The sequence below is a fragment of the Artibeus jamaicensis genome, unplaced genomic scaffold (assembly GCF_021234435.1).
Source record: "Artibeus jamaicensis isolate MK-2021 breed Jamaican fruit bat unplaced genomic scaffold, CSHL_Jam_final scaffold_369, whole genome shotgun sequence".
NCBI classification, from domain to species: Eukaryota; Metazoa; Chordata; class Mammalia; order Chiroptera; family Phyllostomidae; genus Artibeus; species Artibeus jamaicensis.
Window position 1 is genome coordinate 41438565 of NW_026522042.1, and position 21587 is coordinate 41460151.

General features: G+C 41.6%; 1 pseudogene; it reads left to right on the top strand.

Annotated features, from left to right (window-relative positions):
- Positions 1–17766: 17766 nt before the first annotated feature.
- Positions 17767–19998, top strand: LOC119053305 (methylsterol monooxygenase 1-like; annotated as a pseudogene).
- The last annotated feature ends 1589 nt before the right edge of the window (positions 19999–21587 follow it).

Here is a 21587-nt window from a genome sequence, read left to right on the forward strand (position 1 = left end):
TTGGTGATAGAAACTACATCTAATATGTAGCAAAGTTTATCATTGCTCCAACCAGGATATTCCCAGAGAGAGAGGCAGAGTGGCATTGCTTGGTACCTGGATGCCTAGGGGCTCCTGATGGCGTCCTATGGGAACTTGCCTTCCTCTCCTTCCTCGCACTGTGGCCAGCTCTCTAGCTCCTTCCCTTGTTTCCCCAGGAGCTTGTTCCAGGTGCCCAGTTCTAGGCCCCATTCCAGACCTGCTGAACCAGAATAAGACCCCACTTGCACACTTGAGGACATCACTCTCTGGGTACTGTCTTTGCCTTTTCCATGCTGTGTGCCCAGGGCCTCAGCTCAGGGCTCCTGTGTCTGCTGAGCTGGAGTGACCGCTTTCCAGCCTGCACCGTCACTTTCAATCTGATGCTGGTGCAGCATCTTTCATCCTGTGAAACCAGGCACTTGTTGCATGGGAACGTTTCTCAGAGAGAAACGTTTAACAGAAGTCAAGCTCTGTTTAAATGAATGACTTTTGGGCCTGCACTGCTTCCCGAGTGTCAGAGTAGGTGCATGTGGGGGTGTGGCGTAGCACCCACTTTTACAGTCGGTGATTGGTTCTCCTGTCCAGTGGGGCCTCTTGCGTTCTAGCTGTGGGGCTTCCGTTCAGAGATGGCCTCCCAATTACAACACTTGGGGCCTCTTTCACTCTTTTCTAGAATATCCTCTTGACAGCCCAGGTTTCATAAATCTCCCCATTGATGAATGGAAGTATCTGTACTCCAAAATGAGCATGCCAAAGGCAGTCAGACTATTTCCCCCTGTGGCTTCCTGCCATTTGTGGTGTTCTCTTCACAAACCACAGGGTTCGGCACTGACTGGAGGCTGTTTCCGGAGCTCCAGTGGTAATTAAGTCAAATTGGATCTGCCCTGTTAGTATGGTGAAGAAAGATACTGACATCCTTTATGTGCAAACTGGAGGAGGGGGAGCAGTTCTCGTCAGTTTTGATGCATGGACGAGCTTGGGAGCATGTGGAGGAAGAGAAATGCCTGTGGATGAACGCAGTGCTGTGTCAGAAGCAGGCCTGCCATCGCAGCCCCCAACTTTGAGACTCAGTGAGGAGGAGCGGAGAGGCCAGATCTCTGTGACACTCTCTGGAAAGTCCTGGCTGGACTGGAGTGGGCGGGATGAACACTCTCTGTGTGAATGTGGCAGAAACATCTACTCTACAAGGCAGTGCTGCGGCACCTTCCACCCTGGTCGGCTCTGTCACACAAATCTGTTTTATTTTGCTTTTTCACAAAATCGATCCCATTCAGAAGTAATTCTATTTATTTATTGAGTTACTTGCTTATTGTTTATCTTCTTCACTAGCGTTTGGCTCCGTAAGAACAGGGACCTTACTTGTCTTGCTCATTACCACACGTTTAGTGCCTGGTACTGTGACTAGAAAATATTAGGAGTTGTATTAGTTTCCCGTGGCTGCTATGACAATTTTTCACAGATTGAGTGGCTTACAACAACAGCAATATATTCTTTCACAGTTCAGGTGTGTCCAAGTCAGAAATCAAGGTGTTGGCAAGGTCGGTTCCTTCTGGAATCTGCAAGGCGCAATCTGTTTCGTGCCACCCTCCTAGCCTCTGGTGGTTGCTGGCAAGACTTGGAGTTAGTTCCTTGACTTGCATCTGCACCAGTCTGATTTCCGCCTCTGCCATCAGTCAGCCTTCTTCCCATGCTTATCTCTATGAGCCCTCTCTACTTCTTGTACGGACGACGGCCATGGGACGTAGGGGCTGCCCTATGCCAGTAGGACCTCATCTTAACCAATTATGTCTGCAAGGACTCTATTTCCACCTAGGTCCTATTCTGAGGTTCTGGGTGCATGTGAATTTGGGGGAACACTATTTAACCTACCATAGGTAGTCTGTAAACATTGTTGAATAAGGGAGTCAAATGAGGTTTTGTTTGACCTTAAGGTTTAAGCCCCAGAGGAAACAGAGGATGAAAAGAGAGCACTGCCTTTGGTTCTCAGTCATCCAGGGGCAGCTACACCTGTCTGCCGAGTACAAAACCCTCTCATTCTGAGGGAACACGGGGGGAGAAAACTTTTTTTTTTTTTTTTACCAGGGGAAGGCTGGTGGCTTTCTAGGCAGAGGCAGCGGGGACATCAGCGGGACTCTGTTGGAATCCCCATGTCTAACTCAGGGCTGCGACTCTGACCCCAGTGCTGGGCGTCCTGGGAAGCTGAGTGGACTTGGGGCTTCCAACAAGGAAGGATTTTGAAGAAAACGAGGGCATCTAAAGAGAATATTTGAATTAAAGAATTGTTTTAAAAAGCACCAAAATCATCATCATGACAAAAGGGAAAATTTAGTTGGATTTTCTTGTACTTATAAGGGGTTAAGGATTGTTTTAATCTTGAATGTCATCTTTTAAGGATTGTTTCACTGTTTTAATCTTGAGCACTGAGAGCACTATAATGTTCTCAGTGGTTTTAACAAAGGCCTTATTAAACCGGAACAGTTCTGAAAGCTCGATCAGAACAAAGTGGGGGGCAGGAGAGAGAACTGCTCCTTCTAAGCTGGTGGCGGTTTTTGTTTAGTTAGAGGTTTCAGTAGACCCAAGTCTGTAAGCTGGTTTGTGTAAGATAAAGCCCAGGTCAGGTTCAAGACACTGAGAAGACAAGGGACTCTGCCTGGTGACATGGAAGCTAATTTCTTTGGTCAAAGTTGCATTTCTGAGGAATATTGACCAGAAGGGCGAACCACTGACCCAGGGCAAAGAGGAAACTGTTCAGGTTGAGATGCCTAGAGGTCCCAGGCTGCCTGAGATCTAGTCAGGGTAAAATATTACCTCCTTCCCTTCTCTCACAATATTTGGCAGGTCTGGGAAGACTGAGGGGCAAGTGGTCATACCACCTAAGCGATGGCCTGGTCCGTGGATCCTTGGGTGGATGGGGTCCAGTCGCCTGTTCTTTCTGTACTGTTATTCCTTTGAGTAGCCCGTAGCATGTTTCTTAGGAAACATTATATTCCGGCCTCAGACATTCTTGAGAGTGTTAATGCTCAGGAAGAAATAGTTCAGGGAAGAACACAACAGCCCCGACCAGGGGGCTGCACTAGCTGTGAGCTGCCAGCCAAGTAATGACCTGAGGAAGAGACAAGCTGGCAAGTGAAGATGGTTAAGTGAGTGGTGGGTGACGGCCCGGGCAGACGTGTGTGATGTGTAAGTACCTCCATACAGATTCAGCCGTAGTTAAGGGAGGACAGTTCCCTGAAGGCCGGGCTTCTTGAAGCTCTTCAGAAAGGGTTCTCAGACTACTGGTGTTAAAAGCAAGAATGACTTAAGACAACCAGGACAATGGGAAACAAGGATTACACACTCTTATTCACGTTCTTCCAGAGATGCTGGCTTTTAACTTTTGATATATTTTGATTCAAATTGTGTGCTGTTGTTGCATTTTTTAACACCTCATTATTCATGGACTGCGGCTAATTTGCTTCTCCCATTGATCTGCCTGTTGCTTCTAAAGTGCCACATCAACACCCCCTGCACCAGAGGAGTGTGGTGGAGCTGCTGAGGCCTGGCAGCCAGCTTCACACTGTGTGTGGGACTCGTGTGGGGCTGGGGCTTTGCCAGGGCCTGAAACGCCGTCAATAAGTTCACTCACAAAAGGACCGGCTGTGGTTAAGGCTTTGCATGGAAGAATAATTAGCATGTGATTTTAAAAGTGTTCCTTAATTCGGAGTAGCTGTATTTGTTTTTATGTAAATAACTGGCAATGTCCTGCTGAATGGAGTCTGGAAATGTATGTTTCAAAACATGTGTCCGCTCAGAAAATGACTGGAAATGTGCTCACGTTTGCACTGTATGATCATCACACTTTTGAGTGAAGTGGAAATATGGTCAGCTGTAGTGACTGAGCTGTACCTTCCATTAGTGGGAAGCGGTTTGCTCTGTTCCAGAGGGAGGGAGGCCCAGGGCTGATTGAGGTCCTTGCGTGTGAAAGGCATCTGTGGGTACCCAGTTAATCTCAAGGACCACTTCTGTTTCCGAGTCAATGACATCTTCTGCTCTGCAGCACAAGGCTGGGTTTGAACTTTTTATGGGCACTGATAACAGCTGGGGATTCTTTCCCCTTCTGTTGTCCTGCCACCCACAACCTCCCAAGAGGCAGGATGAAAGAGAATGTCGTTGATCTTCCTTTCTTCTCTGGCTTTGATTTCCTCCTCTTCCTCTGTGTTTTTGAAACTTTAAAACAAGCAAATAAATAAAACATACTTCATCCTCATTCTGAGCCTTGCTTTGTTCTGGGCTCCCATCCCCCTTGATTGTCCTACGTGATTTTCCTGCTGACTTTCGTTTCAGTTCTGTCTTCCCTTTACTGTCTTCGTATTAGGATTTGGGTTTGGCTGCTTCCAAGTAGAACAAATAACAGTGATTCAAACTGGATAAATGTTTCTCTCTGAGATGACAACATGTACATGTTGGTGATCAGAGGACCTGGGCAACTTAGCCCTGTGTGGGGGTCTTGGGACCCACGCTTCTTGTCCTGCCATTCGTAGGCATTGTCCTCATGCTCCTGGTCACTGTTGACACTCAATGACCCTCAACATCTGAATTCTCTCCCAGAGGAAAGGAGAAGGAAGATATGGAAGTAAAGCACAACCTGGTGGGTCCTGGAAATTGTCCTCAGCATGTCTGTTGACATCCTTTTGACCACATCTAGTTGCAAGATGAGCTGGAAGAGGAAGTCTCTGACAGCCCATGTTCAGTTAAAACTAAGGAGCTCTATTATCAGAGGAAGGAAGTGGAGGATGATGTGAGGGGACAAATATCTGTCATTACCATGCCACTCATGGCATTAAACTTTTTATTGAAAATGACTGAAGTTTGCGGTAAAGCTGACTAGACTGTAAGTTGCTAATGGGAAAGAGGAAAGAAAAGAGTGATAAACTGTGTCAGTAAATCCAAACATGTTAGTCGCTCAGTCACACTCTACGAATACTTAGACCTCTGCACTGCTATTCAGCAGGTTTTATGGGGATCATAAGAAATTCAGCTTTGTGGGCATTGATGCCAAACAGACATGGGTCCCAAACCAGCTCTTCCTCTCACTTGCTGTGTTAGACTTTGGCAAGTGGCTTAACTTCCCTGAACTTGGATTTCCACATCTGTTAAGTGGGGTTAATAACAGTACCTACTTTATTGTGATGGTTATACATAGTACATGAGAACTGATTCTTATGATGCTTGATAGAAGGTGAGCTTGCAAGAAATCTTGGCTGGTGTTTTTTACTATAGGGAAGAAATTGTTTTGGAAACTATATGTGCTGTCCCTGAATTAGAAATTCATATATAGAAATAGCACTCACAGTAATGCCCATGACGGAATAGGGTGAGGACATCACCCTGAGAGGAGGAGCCAGGGAAGCACCTTATGGAGCTTGAAGGAAGGACCTTGTTTTGGGTGTGTTAGGCTGGTGTTTCCAGAAGGTGATCCCAAAGACAAAGTTTTGGGAACTGGTCCCAGGAAATACTAGTAGTGAAGTGGGAAAGTGAGAGAAGGATGGGAAGGAAGTTGATGGTGGCATTATTGAGCAGGTTACTGTTGCCCGCAGCCAGGGCTCCATCCTTCTGGGGGACAGTGTAGGGCTGTCTCAGGTTATCTCACCCAAAAGCTATCTCTTCACTAACCTCCACCAGTTATGCATAGAGGTCTGCTTTAGGGGATTTTAACTCCCTAGAATTTCCGCCCTCCCCACTATCCAGCTCAGTCGTCCACAGAAAGCCCTCAGACAAAGAGGTAGAGGTGCGTGCAGATGGAAGCCACTGGGTTGACCGGTGCTGAGGAGACAGAGGTGCGGTGACCGTAGGTGGGCCTCTGCCATGCTGGGCGGCTTCACCGGGGCATAGACCTTCCCCTGTGGTCTGAGTTGATGCCTGTTAAGGGGGCGAAGATTGCCTGTGCTCCTGCATTTTCCAGCTGTGCTGTGACTGCATGTAAGGATAACTTGATCATTTGCAGTATTTAATAAAAACTAGATTTGGGGGTAAGTACTATGAGTCAATGCCTGAGGCCCTTTATGTTTTCTGAAATGCAGGTTGATGTGGTGAGTGGCCTTGTACCTCATGGATCAGGATAGTTTGGCAGTTTATCTCACAGTGTAAAGGTAATGTTCTTGCTCTGCTCAGCTGTAAGGATTATGATCATTCTGGATGGCATGCTCTGTGGCATCAGGAACTGTGCTAATCATATTACTATGTGACCTCCTTTAACGCTCATGACTTCCCTGCCATATATGTATTACTCCCATTTTACAGAGGAGAAAATTGAGGCTTAAAGGTAGGAACAATGTATCCCTACCTTTGCTTTTATGAGGCAATGAGTGTTTATGCTGTGACTGTACTCAGGAGTCTGGGTGTGTTTGTGTAATTTTGCCTTAAACTCCCCAGAAGAAAGATGTCCCACCCCCTCACATCAACTTCTGTTTACCCGCTAATTTAGTGTCGTCACCTCTTTTCCTTTTCTTTTTTCCTCTTAATTATCTGAAGCCTGGCAAAAGAAAGAAAATCCCTGGAGGTTAGCTTGTCAAAGTCTTACATATGCGGTGAGAATGAAGAGCGGAAGGAAACATGGTATTTCAGGAGGTTGCTTCAGTGAAACAGCACTCATCTTAGTGTGTGGCGTTTGTAAGACAAGCTCTATAATTTATACAGAGTGCTCTGTGTAGGAGGCCAGCCTTTCAATTTACTTTTAAAAATAAATGCAGTACTTCCGAAAGGTCTTCTTCCTATTGAGTAGAATCAGAGAGTGCACCTTGATAATGGCTTTCTGGTCAGCCCGCCTTAGCACTGCCAGAGCTGGCCCACCTGGGGATGAGGCTGAGTAGATGCGATGAGTTTTATATTTTTGGCCCTTTCTCTAGGCTGCCATTCTGAGTGCCAGTGGGAAGAGCAAATCGTGATACGTGGACATATTTCCAATCTGTTAGCTCAACATTTAACTTCTTTTCTACAGACTGGTAAATAGCCCTCAGATGGTAATGAATTCTAATTGTCGCCAAGGAGGAGAAAACATAATGGAGCCAGTTATTCAGACGTACAGAGCTCCACTCCCTGCAATCTTTTGGAGCAATCTGGTTCTTCAGAAGAGTCTGCCATCAGGATGCATAATTTTGAAATGAAAGGTCTGATTGAATTTGCACTGGGCAGCTCTAGTGAGGGGAAGATTGGGAAAAACCCTCAGACGTCCTGGGAGATGCTTGTTAGCAACTGGTTACTACTCCCTGTGGGTTTTTTCCCCCATAAGTGTGCATGGCAGGATGGGATGAGAACTGTAAGATTCTTTCGAGGTGTGAAAATGCATTAAATCATGCTATTATTTTGAAGTCACGACTAACTCTGGAGTGAGCAATATGGAATAAATACACATGGGCCAGTCTGCACTGTTAACAGCTTTCATAACCTCTTCTTTTCTCCCCGTTTTTGAATGCACCCTTGCAATTGCTTTGTTTTAGGCTTTAAGTAATAAAATTCATATATGTACATAGACACATTTTAAAAATTTGGGAGGTGATATAGTTCAGAAGAAAACACCAACCTTTCTTTTAAGAATTATATTTATTTGTTCACTAACCATTACTTGAGCAGTGATGGTGCTGGCCCTTGTGCTTAAATACATGTCCATATAGACAAAGAAACATACACCCTCACCTCAAGAAATTCACAGCATTTCTCATAAAATAATGTTATTGTATTATATGACTTCTTGAGTGTAAATAAAGAATGAAGAGACAACTTATAATTATACGGTTTGTCCAGATTTAAATGATAACCCCTTCAAAAGCAGTAGTTGTCATTTTAGGTCTTTTACTAGCATATGAGCTTGCTTTGCATGATAATGATAATGATATGAAAGAGGGATTGCTTTTATCATAATGTCAGTATTCAGACTCTAAATCATGCTGCTACCTGCCTGCAGCATAGAATTTTATTATTTTTTTATTGCATTGAGGGAAATTTCAAAAGCCTAAGATACTGATGTTTGTTACTGCTAGCAATAATACAGACTGACCAGAGTCACTTTAACTCTTTCCTTTTCACATTCTTTTGCAGTGAGAGGTACCTCTCCTATCCAGGGTTAGTTCCTGTAGCTTTTCTTTGAGTCCCCTCCCTTGCTACCCAGATGTCTGTCTTAAGTCCTTGTCCTCCTTCCTGCTTCTGTAGAAGCAGCCTGGGAAATGAGGTGAATTCTGTCAAGATGTCAAAGGGCTCTAAACTCTTCCCAGTGAGAAGTCTACCTGAAGCCGTACCCCCTCCTGCAACTGCCCAGTCACTTCCCTTCTCTGTATCACCATTCTTCCACACAGATTTTCTCCCCTTTTAATGCACTGGCAAGCCACTGAAAAGACTTCCATCAACAATGACCTCTTTGTTGCAAAGCTAATGAGTAGTTTTCGTTTTGATTTACTTTATTTCTCCACACCATTTACTGTCAGTCACTCTCACTTTTTAATGAACTTAAAAATATGTACAAGTGTAATACATGTTCAAGGTAAGATATTCCATCGGTACTGGGGGGTACACAAAGTGGTAACTTACATTCCCCTTCTTCACCTGTGATTTTCCAGCCTCACGTTCTTAAAGACTTCTTTCTGATAGTCCTTGTGTCCTAGGGGTACTCAGTTCAGATTCACCATGAAAAAAATTCAATGTGATCCCACCACACATATTGCTCTTCAACCGCCAGCTTTTTCTATGTAACATATTTTGAACATCTTCACATATTGGCATGTATAAATTCAGTTTTTGATAACGGCAGCATATTATTGCAAAGTCCTTCCTTCTGAAAAGGTTCTGCTCGCCAGGCCACAGCAGTTCTCCTTCTTCCTGTGTGGGCATCTTCTCAGCTGCCTCTGCAGGGACGAGTCCTGGGCCCTGCCTTAGAGTCTGAGTCGCAGCTTTCATCTCCTGCACGGTGCATGTCACCTGCCCCCATGCACTATTACATGCTATTGGCTCTCTGAGCATTACCTCTTGTCCACATTTATTTTCTGATTTCTGTACTTATTTGCCAGCTGCATGCTTCCACTTGAATATTCTGTAAAAATATAGAATTTAACAGATTGGGAACTCAGCTTATTATCCCTCTTTGTTCCCATTCCCTAAACTTGCTTCTTCTATTTTCCTATCTTAACAAATGTCATTCTCACCCAATAAATCACTAATGTCAAATACCTGGAGTTAACCTTAATTTCCTTTTACCCTCAACCTTCACATGTAATCATCAATTCTTATTGATTTTAATTGTAAATATTTTTTGAACACAGCCACTGTTTTTCCCTACTATAAGCCAACATAAATTTTCAAATTATTGCAATAAGCGTCCTAATAAATAGCCTTTCCTCCAGTCTTCTCCCATTGTAATCTATTCTTCCCACTGCAGAGTGATATTTCTAAGACAAAACAAGATAACATCTAAATTTCTTCATGTGGCTAGTAAGAGCTTTCAACACCCAAACTTTGTCTTTCTGGTCTCCTGCCTGAATTCTATACAAGGCACACTGGACTTCTCTTGGAAGTGTTAATGAACCAGGCCATTTCTCATCTTTAGGTCTTTGCACATACAAACCCTCTCTACCATCTTCATTCCCTTGCTGCAACCTAACTCTTATTCACCTTCTGGTATCAACTAGATATTCTTTCCACAGCAAGATTTTCTTCCCTTTCTCTTAAATCTGTTTCTCTGCCCACTTCACACATTCATGTTCCTTCCCACTGTCCCCTACCACATTCGTGACAATTCTAATAACATTGCTCTGTAGGGGCTTGTTCCCTTGTGTTCATCTCCCTCTATACTGTGAACTTGTTGAAGACAATAATCATAGTTATCTTATTTGCAGCTCTATTTATATATCCCTACTGCCTAGCCAGAGTAGATTCTCATTAACTCTCTACAGAGTAATTCAATACCATGAAATGCTGTCAGCTCCATGAGAACTGACAATACTTCCCTGGTTTCCTTTCTGTTGATTGAGATGGGGATGTACCTACGCTGTGCCCTTCCTTTTTCCTGAACCCTGCTTACCCCCAGTTCTATATTTTTTTTATTTTTCCAGGAAACTCAAATAGGAACTGAACTCCTAGGTTCTTAATACAATTAGGAAATGGCTAATAACCTTTTCCAGCTTCTGACCTTATTTATATGCACATCTCTTCTGTGACAGTGGCCTTCTAGGGCACATGTCTGTCCTTAGTGTTAGATACCTCTGCATGTGCACATGAGGCTGCAGTATCATTCTGACTCTCAGTGGACCCCTTTACTGTAGCTAGCAGATGATCATGGCATTGGCCTAGCAAAGATCTAAGTGTCAGAAATTTCAAGAGTCGACTACATGCCAACAGAGAAACTGGAGGTTAAGGAGAATGTTAGATGTCAAGGTAAATTAAAAAATGCCTAGCACTCTCCTGCAGGGGAATAAATTAATTGCTGGTAGTGGAAAATGTCTGTGACCGGAAAGGTGATGGGTCTCTTGAGCTTTCCTTGCATGGCATGAGCAACCTATGTATTCTTGATTTTCTCACTAGGGCTACCCTGGGCCAGAGCAGGGCAGTTTATTGAACTCTGTGCTGTTTTGATTTAATGGTGGAAAGGTGGGATGAATCAAAAAATATTTGGAATGCAGGATTTATAAGATTTATGATTGATTTGAGGAAAAGGAATGGGAGAGATTGGGAATAGGCTTCTAGCTTGGATAACTAGACACGTGGCAGTCCTCCCAAAAGAAAACAGAATAAGTAGGTTTAAATGTGATTTTAAAGAAGAAGAAGAATGTGATTTTAGGCAGTTTAAGTTTGAGTTCCCTGTAGAGTACTCAGGTGGAGATATAAGGTTGTGAAGCTCATGAGAAATATTGAGATATAGATTTTGGGATTCCTTGGTATATACATGGTAACTGAGTCAGAGCAACAGAAAAGCTAGCTCTTGATCTTCTCTGTAATTTATAGTTAAGGCAACCCCCCTCCCATGCCACATTCAACTCTGCTACCCATTTGTTCCAATTTTTCAAACCACGTCTTTTCCCTTCCTGAGTACAGCACCATCTCCTGAAACCCCAGCACAGATGAGAAACCAGGTGCCTCTTTGTGACTGGGAGGGGAACCGCAATAGGTAATGTGAGAAAAACAGAGGTGCCCTTGTGTTTTAGAGGTAGGTGCAGTCAGAAGAGCTCACTGGGGAAACAGAGAAGGGCCTGTCAGAAAAGCAGGAGAGACTCCAGGAGAACCTATGGTACTGACACTAAGGAGGGAGAGCTTCAAGGAAGAGGAGTAGTCAAGAAACAATCCTCTGAATCTCCTTCAGAGCTGGTGAAATCTGGGTCACTTTGAATGCATTCTCCCAGAAGACTGATGAAAACTGCCCTGTTGCTTGTTGTTTCTTATGATATTTTTCATCTTTAACAGAGTTTCTAGATGGAGACAGAGCAAAGTAGGTTAGAAGGCTTCCCTTGGGAAATTCTAACATTTGGGGGAACTAGCTACTTTGGGAAACTACATTTAAAGTGATTTGCATACCAAGTCCTACCTGTGGGCGAAAGGCTCTCACTCAGACCCTCATCCCTGAGGAGGTCATTCCTCTGGCTTTTATCTTCAGCAACACTGCTTCCTTCTGCTTGTCTCACTATTTGAAAACTCTTTCCTCAGATATTACTTCACCTCCATATTAACCACAAAGGTGGGTACATGGTACTTCAAGATGACTAAAAAATTATGTTTTTTTAATGTAACTTAGTTTTGCTTTTAAATTAAAAAATATTATTTTTAGAATAGTTTTTAGGTTCACAACAAAATTAAGAGGAAGGTACTGATTTCCCATATATGTGCCCTGCCCCCACACAGGCATGGCCTCCCCATTATCAACATCTCTCACCAGAGGGGTGTTTTTGTTACAATTGGAGAGCCTACATTGGCACATCGCTATCACCCAAAGTCCACAGTTCACATTAGGGTTTAGTCTCAGTGTTATACATTCTATGGGTTTGGATAAATGTACAATGCTATAATGGTATGTATTCACTACAAGATGGTATGTATTCACTACAATGCTATAATGGTATGTATTCACTACAAGATGCTTTTTGACTCATATATTTTGACTAGTTTGCAAAAATAAGCACTAAATATTCAGTTTAGAGAAACTCAAATAATGTGGCAAATAGACATTCCTACTCTATCTCTTGAGGAATGGCTTCAGGGATGAGGTGAAGGTGATGGATGTAGTAGATAAGTGATATCTGCTTTACAATTACTTTGTAATTTTTTAAAAATTCATTTTACATTTTAGTCATAACTGTTTGATAAGACTATGTCTTAATACTCTCTACAAATAAATGACAAAGTCAAAATGTCCTGTTTTGGCAAAAATCATCCTAAGTACATGTTGTATTGCTTTATATTGGCAATTGGAGAGGGACTGTGAGGTAGGGATGGGATAGGACAGATTGTGGCAGCAGTTCTTTCAAATGTGAAATGGCCATTTCAGCTGCTTGTGGCTGCCTTTAAGGACAGTGGAAGGGAGTGTAGTATCAGGCACTGTTTGGGGTGATTCCTACATACATATCGTGTAGGTAGTTCTATCCCCATTTTCCCCAGGAAATAACTAATGATCAGAGAAAAGAACTTGTTCAAGGCCATATTGTATGGGTTACAGACATTCACAACTCATAAAGTCCCCAATGTATAAAGATTTCTTAAGAAGAAGATGAGAGATACACTTGATTTGGGGAACACAATGCCTTTATCATAGTGTTATTTTTGTTTCAGTGCCAATAATCACAATATTTTTCCAGTGAGATATCGATATTTTGTCTTTTTTCCCACTTGCTCAAATGAGTCAGAGACTTTTAAAAGCTTAAAAAGGCAATCGAATAAACTGTTCTTGCAAAAGCACTCAGGGTTTAAGGAGGTTTGCCTGTTCCAGCTTATGTTAAAGAGGAGAATTATATTTTTAAGATAATTACATGTTCCGCTTTGATAAAGCAAAACATTCACAAATATGGGCATAGATTCAGACTGGTCTGCTGAATTGGCTGCTGCCTGTGATTAACTTGTGGTAATGACTCTTGGGAGAAATGAGTCCTTTGAGATCTTAGTGAGTTAAGAAGAGCAACCTGTCTTAGTGGGTCACCCTTCACGTGTAACTCAACACTGCCTTAACCTAGAAAACTGGATGTGATGGAAGACTGTGTTACTCATTGCTGTTTAAGAAAGGACATATAGGAGGCTGAGAAAGATCAAGTAAAGTTGTATAGCTTTACAAGTTGTATTTGCAATGTATTATTTCAACTCTCTGGGGGTTTCCATAACTTGTATTGAACTAAAATTCAATGAATGCTCCTACTCTGTGTCCTTTGCTAGTTCTTTTACATCTATCTTCCAGACTTCTACCCTTCCCAGGGCCAGGACTCATCTGCATTCTCTCCATCTGTGGTCACTATGTTATCCCAGCTCATCAAGTGCCATCTGGAAGGTGATGACTTCCAAAGTTAAATCCTCAGCTCAACCTCTGAACTCATTTCTAATGGTGTCCTTGACAGTCCCTCTTGATGTCTAAACAGACCTCTTAAGCTCATGTTCCAAGTAGACTGCTCTCTTAATCACCATTCTTCCATCTTCCATTGGCCTATCCTTTCTGTATCTTAAAAAAAAAATCCGTCTTTCCAGTTTCCCTGGCTAAAGAAGTTTTGAGTCATCTTTGACTCTTTCCCTCAGTCTCTTATGTCAAAATCACCAACACCAAATCCTATTGGCTCTATCTCCAAAATATATCTGGAAGCCAGCCGTTTCATCATGTATATTTCTATCATCCTGATCCAAGACACTGTCTCCTCTTATCACCCTTGTCCCTATTCTCAGCACAGCAGTTACAGTGATCCATTTCAATGAAATTTAAAAGATTTTATGTTCTTCTGCTCAAAACCCTTTAGTGTTTTCTTACCACTTAGAACACAAGTCAAAATCCATGTACTGGTCTGTGCCTCTCTGTGACCTGCATCCCACCACCACCCCATCTTCTCTTACCAGTCTCTCTGTTGCTTACTTCACTCCAGCCACACTGATCTCTCTGCTACACACCAGGTGAAACACTCACTAAGAGGGCTTGTTTAGAACATGGATTTCTGGACCCCTATCTCTAGAGTTTGTGATTCATCAGGGCTCCAGGCTGGGAATATGACTGGTAATTTGCAATTCTAAAAGGTTTCAAGTACATCGTTGCTGGTGTTTCAGGGATCACTCCTTGAGAAACACGTGTAGTGTGCTGAAAAGCCAGATCTCAGGGTGGATGGGTGCAAGCCATGGTTTACAGTGTCTACTGATTTCTGTGATATGAATACTCCCACCATCTCAAACTCCCAGCATGATATCAACTGGCTCACAAAATTCCTGAAAATTTAACAGTTGGCTTTCACTAACGCACACTGAAATGGAACCCCTAGTCTAGAACAGCTCACTAAGTCTTGCTTGGGGGAGAGGATTGGGGAGAAAGTGATTGCTTATTCTAGAATTTCTACATTCTAGTCACTGTTTTGATCCCTGGCATAAAATGTTTCATTTGGTCATCATAACAAATCTATGAGATTATGTCTTGCTACTTCCATTTTTTAGGTGAAGAAATTCAGAAGTCAAATTACTTCTGTGAATCACACAACAGATTTGAGTTTAGTACTTCCTGAACTCAAAGTCCCTCTCTATCCAACCCAAGAATTTTGGGGGGTGGCACTGCAGTATTGGGGCCATCACTGCAGGGCTAGGGGATAAAAGATGTAGGAAGCAAAAATTTCCCTACAGCATAGACAGAGGTGTAGTCTGGCCTGAGAGATGACTAAATTCTTTTTCAACTGGATTTTTGGAAGGGAGCTCTGATGGGAAAACCTGTACATAAAATAGGCTAACTGCATAGGAGCTGCAACACTTAGAGCTTATCATAGCCCTTGGGTCAAGTTCAGCTACAGAACATGTTTCTTCCCTTAGTTACTGCCTGATAATGCAGGTACTAGTAAGTGCAGATCAAAGAAGACTGCAAAGCTCATATATTGAGAATTCTGGTGCCAAGTGCTAAAATTACCTTCCTTTGAGGGCAAGTAAATTCTTTCAATTGATGGAACAGAAGTTGCTCCAGGCAAAGGCCCCACTTTTCCCCCTGCTTAATTGCTTCACTATCCTCATTCTGGATTAAGCTTCAATCACTTTACTTTCTAAGCTTGGAACCCCTGGGACAGGTTTCCATTGGCATGGTTTGTAAGCAACAGGGGTGATTATCCAGGCATCAAAATTGCTTTTCTCAAGTCTTTTCTAGCCAAGCTCAGTCTCTGTTCCTCCAAATTGTCTGGAACTCTGCCCTCTGCCTCACCATCCTGTGCCGGCAGAGATGTGGTCTCAGGTTGAACAGTCTTGTTGTCTGGCTTGAATGAAAATACTCTAAGCCTAAATATTATAGACCTTATTCTGACCCCAAAGTTCAAATTAATGCAGAGTCCAGTGTGATAAAAAGTCAAGTTGCATATTCTGAACTTCCTTGATCTTCATACAATAAATATTTTGAAATTTTTATTTATCAATTACAGTTGACATACAATGTATTAGTTTCAGGTATACAATTCAATGATTAGGCATTTTATAACTTACCAAGTGATCATCCTGATAAATATAGTACCCATCTGACACCATGTATAGTTGCTACAGTAGATCGTACTTTTTGATTAGGCTATTGAATTAAGAGTTTCTGGCTCCTGCTGTTCCTGAGGCATTTCAATGGACCTTATAGTAAAAGAAGAGCAAAGACCCTGATGAAGATCAGGGAAAGCTCTTTCACAGATGTACAAGCAAGAGATATTTTATTTTTAAAAGCCATTATTTTATTCATCCTTCCATCCATCCATCCATCCATCCATCCATCCATCCATCCATCCATCCATTCACATGTTATTAGACCAAGTACAGTGGAAAACTAGAGGAGGGACATATCACTCTGGCTGTCACAGACCAGGGAACCCCTCTTAGAAAGCTTTACAAAGGCTTTTTGTGGATGTAGTTAGGAGACATAGTATATGAAAGGAAGGGGGAGACTCAAAGCTATTATGTAAGAATACTCAGATGTGAGAATGCTTGTTTGTTTATTTATTTTTTTTAACCTACCTTAAAGGACAAGAATGGAACTAAAGCCATCAAAAGTAGTTTTCCTAACTTGTTCTGCCCCATCTCAGGGCTTTCTTATAAGGCCTCAAGGTAGACTAGGAAGTGTGCTGCAATTTCCCTTCCTTTTATTGAGGCCTATTGTACCTCAAGGCCAAAGACCAGAATTCAATGTAATCACTACTTCTCACCTGCAGGGGGTCCTGGAGAGGACCAATTAACAGATAAAGCACCAAAAGGTCACCTTTGTTCTGATGAAACCTTAGTTTGAATGGCAGTTGTATGACTTTAGGTAATTTGGCCTACCAATGATGAACCCAGACTTGCCCACCCAAGTGCCGACATAGAGGAAGAGTGGTGACTTGGCCACTAGTGTGAAAGAAATAAGATGCTAGGAGAAGAAGTCTCAATTTACCTTTCCCATTACCCCTTCACTTTGCTGGGGTAGAGTGAGAAAAGTAGGGGAGAAAGATCATTATTGTGACCCCAGTGGATCCCCCTCCACCTAGGACATTAGGAGTGAGGAAGAAGCAGTTAGCTCTACTGTCACACACTAGACTAGTAAGACAAGGAAAGAGTGGCCAGGCATTGAGGCGGTGGATCCTCAGAAGAGACAAAGGACACTTCTCCCACAAAATAGAACCATTGTGAAGCATTTCCAGCAGGCATTTCTTCTCCCCCTTGAATGAGGTGTTGAGATGGGAAAAACTACCTCACAGAAACTTTAGTCCTTGGCAGGCCACCTTCTGAGGGTTTCATTGACAGTTGGGTCTGGCAGTCATGAATAAGCAGAGGTAAAAAGAGAAAGCGCCTGGCTCAGAGAAAGGCAGGGCTCTGGGGCCTCTGAGGCTTTGGGAATAAAGCGGATTTAACTTGACTCCATTTCTCTAGGACCTTATTAAAAGGAGAAAGGATAATGGGTATTTTGTAGGGCAGGAGTGGAATAAGGCTGAGTTTGTGTTCTCTCATGCATTCAAAAGAGAAAGAAGGAAACGAGGACCAAATATGGAATTGGACTTCATTTCCAAGCATGAACCTTCATCACTTTCATCAGTAGCCATCTGGCATGCAGTGTTCTGTGGCATTTCTGTAAAATGACTGGCAACCTCCAACAGTTTCCTTGGCACTCCACTGAGAAGCCTTCGTTCTTAGCAATGTGCTAGAAATAGTCAAAGCTCAACACAGGCAGGTAATGATACTTACATAATCAGCACCTCATTCAATCCCAATACAATGAAGCCCTCATCCCCGTGTGGTATCTCCAGATGCATATTTAAAAATTCTTTGTTTTGTCTCTGTCTCATGAGGCTTCTTAAAAGCAATGCAAGCAATGGGGGGAAATAACAACATTTACACATACACAAAAATCTTCCCCTCCTTTGGGTTCTATATCACTGTATTCACATACCCTTCTAGCACTTATTATATGGTGCCATAACTATCTGTTTCTATATCTGTCTCTTCCAGTAGATTTTAGCACTCAGACAAGAGAAAATACATGCTTTTCATCTGTGTATCCTCATCCCTGAACACAGATGCTCAAAGAAAGTTTGGATGGACAAATGTTTCAGCATTATGCTCTGTACCCTTAGTGCAATGGTTCACAACAGGTAAACCAATCACTCTTTTTCAGAATATAAATGAAACTCATAACTGTTTGAGAATAGATGGTTATGAAGAGAATATTTTTTTCCTAAGAAATATGGACCTTTCTCAAGGTGCTATGTGAGGAACCAAGCCAACACCCAAAATGGATCTGACCAATCACCCCAGGACACGTTCCACAAGCACAAATGTGTTTGGTGCTGTAGCCAGTATTTAGAAGTGGCAGTATGATTAGACTGACTTAGTCCAAGAATTCATTCAGGCTTTCAAGAGACCAAAAATGAATCTCTTAGCATTTTGGAAGAGGAAAAAGATGTACATTTGAACAAAATTGCACACACATTTAAAAAGCCCATAAAAATTTATGCTAATAATGTAAAAGGAGTTTACCTTACACTAGAGAGAAGAGGAAACATGAAAGGCCAAGACTGAGACAGAATTAACTCATTGAGGAAAGGAATCTGTGGAGTGGTGTACCCCTGCAATGTTCTGTGTTAAGTACATACCTGACAGGGCAGACAGATAGCTTCCGTTGATTCCATGTGTATGTTCGGACAGGGCATACCATCTCCTCACACATACCCAATGGTGTTAAATGCCATGACAAACAAATGAAAAGCATTGGTGGACCCCAGATCATGGCTAAATTATATGTTACAATGTTTGATACAGCAAAATTCCTTGGTGAGTGAAGAACTTGGACTATATCTTGGAGATTGATGTCATGGTTTTTAACTTATAATAGAATTTTCTTATAAGAGTGCTCAGAATATTAATGCTCTGGTGTGGAGTTGCTTTTCTAGTAGGCAGTGCTTCCTAAAATTGGGTTAGTTTTGATAATTGTATTGTTATTCAGATGTCCTCCTCTAGAATCTATCTTGCAGAACCTTAACTATTCAAATACATATGTAAGTACCAAGAAAATCTGGAATATCTGTACAGAGTGTGCATTTTCTACTTTATTGGCCCCCCAAAAAGATGTTTGGTTTGTTAAATTAGCTAGATGTAACATTTGCAAGCTTGGATATCATATAGGCTTCTTTTAAAAGCACAAGCATCTTAGCTGAAAGGAGCAGGTTCCTGGGTCGTGACATCTGGCCAAATTTGGGTGGCGGTGAGTGGCAGTCTCTGTGTCAGTGTCCAGAATTATAAGGCTGTGTGCAGAGATTTGAAAAAGGGCAACAAGTAAAAGTGTCAGCATCTTTCATTCAGTGTCCTTGGCTGTGGACTCTGTAGATTCACTTTTACCTGGAAATCCTCTGCAAGAACCATTTCAAAATGCTTGAAACAATAATTTGGACAATTATACAGAGTTGCAGATTGCAATGTGGAGATCCTTGATAGTTCACGAGGCCCTTCATTTCTTGTTCTGTTTATCTGGGTTTTTGTTTCAATTTATACCTTACATGAAAAAGTGCAAAATTCAAAAAGATAAACAGAAACATGGGAAAACCAATGGAAATGCTTTAAAGTACTTCTTTTTCATGACTTTTGTATCAAGCTTCCTTTGATTTGTAGAACTTATTATTTTACAGAGTATTTCAATATTTTTTATGGTTGGGAGAGTATGCCAAGCTGGTATATGGTTTCCACAAGATGCTTGGGTTGTGCAGAGACTGAGGATACCTGGCACTATTTCTTACATGGGCTCTTACACCACCCAAAGAATGTAAATACATTAATAACGTTCATCACGAGTTTCAGGCTCCCTTTGGGGTGGAAGCCAAATATGCACATCCCCTGGAAACCCTAGTTCTTGGAACTGAAATTTCCATTGGAATCATTCTTTTATGTAATCATGTAGTTCTTCCTTGGGCATGGGTGACCATTTGTTTGCTGGAAAATATTGGTGTCCACAATGGTTATAATATTCCTCTCAATGTTTTATTTGTTAAATTTTGTATTGTTGTTCAAGTACAGTTGTCTCCATTTTCCTGCCACCACTTTCCCCTGCCCCACCCACCCTGCCTCCCACCCTCAACCCTAACCCTTTTTGACGTTGTCCGTGGGTCCTTTATACATGTTCCTTGACAACCCTTTCCTTTCAACCCTTTCAATCTCGTCCCTTTTTATGCTGGTTCTTGGCATCATGATTTTCACCACATGGACTTCATTGGAAAATATGCTTCAACATTTACATGGTAGGAAAGAATATTTGGAACAGACTCTCAATGTATTGCCTATACTGAAAGGATGAGGAAGATTCAGAAAAATACTGAGTAAATATTTATGTAATAAAAAAGAAATAAAAGCAAATGCAGATTCTTCAAGATTCCCTTTTGGTCCTTGGAACACTGTTTGATTGACATGGACTTAAGAAATTTGGGATTTAACTGATAAAATACCTTTAATAAGGAAATATCAAAGACTGATATGGGAGGAAATATATAGCAATCATTTGGTAGATTTTCATAATAATAATCTACCAGTTATGAAGTCAAGAACAAAGAGTGTACTTAATAAGTGAGTTCTGTTGAACTTTATCCTCTAAAAGTCTTGATATTTTGAATCTCAAATAAATGGTGAAAGCACATTAATAGTTTATCACCCTGAAGATGGGGAGAAGGGTTTTCAGGAACTACTATAAAGCACACATGGACAAAACCAAGGGGCGGGTGGGAGCAAGGTAGGGAGGTGGGTTTGGCTGGGGTCGGGAGGAGTGGTGGGGAGAAAATGCAGACAATTGTAATTGAACAACAATAAAATAATTTTAAAAAGAGGTAAAGATAAAAAATAAATAATTGTGTACAGATAGTTATTTTAAACCTTGCTTTAGAAATTGCAACTCTTTACTGAGTCTCGAACCTGCCAGACTCCCTCATTAGATTTGGACTCACTGAATCTCCACAACCTGTTAGCCAATTTTTTTTTAAAAGAGGGGATCTAGATGTTGTTATTGACTGGGCTGATATGATGGATTCAAATTTAAAACATTACAGAAATAACCCAAAGTATAATTTTATATTTAAGGAAAAAGATACTAAGAAAATATATAAAAATATAAAAGAGAATGTGAGGTAACACTGAGGTGCTTGACGAAAGAACAAGTAGGTGTTTATGTAGACCAGCAGGCAAAGACCGACTAATATCCTAGGCAATGGTTTAGAGATGCCCCTGCAGGAACTGATATAACACACAGTATCCAGCTTTTGGCTGTAGCCAATTCTTAATTCTCTAAAGGAAGGTGGAAGAAAGAAGGAGAAGGGTGGACCATGTCTCTATTGTGTAGATGCCAATTGTGTAATGCATAACATATGAGATATGTTTTTCATTAACACTATGCCAAAAGGATTTTGACCCACCTGGTTGTAGAAAAGAGTGGGTTTGTGAAACAATTCCTATCCCTAGCATATGGGATAAATTATGAAGAAGGTCATCTTAGCATCTGGCTTACTGAAACCCCACATTTCCTATAAGTCTAGGGCATAAGAATAGCAATTCTCATAACAGATTAAAGTCAATAACATTTGAAGAATGACTAATTTTCACCCAGGGTGACCCTTATATTTATTAACTTGGTATCGATTTCCTGTTTGCTTTTTCTGAGTCAATGTGAAAAATATCTTTAACCCCTAAAAAGTCATGAGGACTAAATAGTCAGACAAGTGAATGTTGATGAAAGAAACTAATTCTTTATATTCATTTCAACTTCTCTGTGTGCTATTTACATATGATGATGAATTTTTCAGAGAAAGACTCACTGGTTAAGTTTAAAGTGCTGACAAGTAGTAAAGTTTAGCTTAAAGAAGCTCAGAAGCCCCATTTTCTCCCCCTTTTATATGCAGAAAATTTTGGAAAAAGGACACCATGCA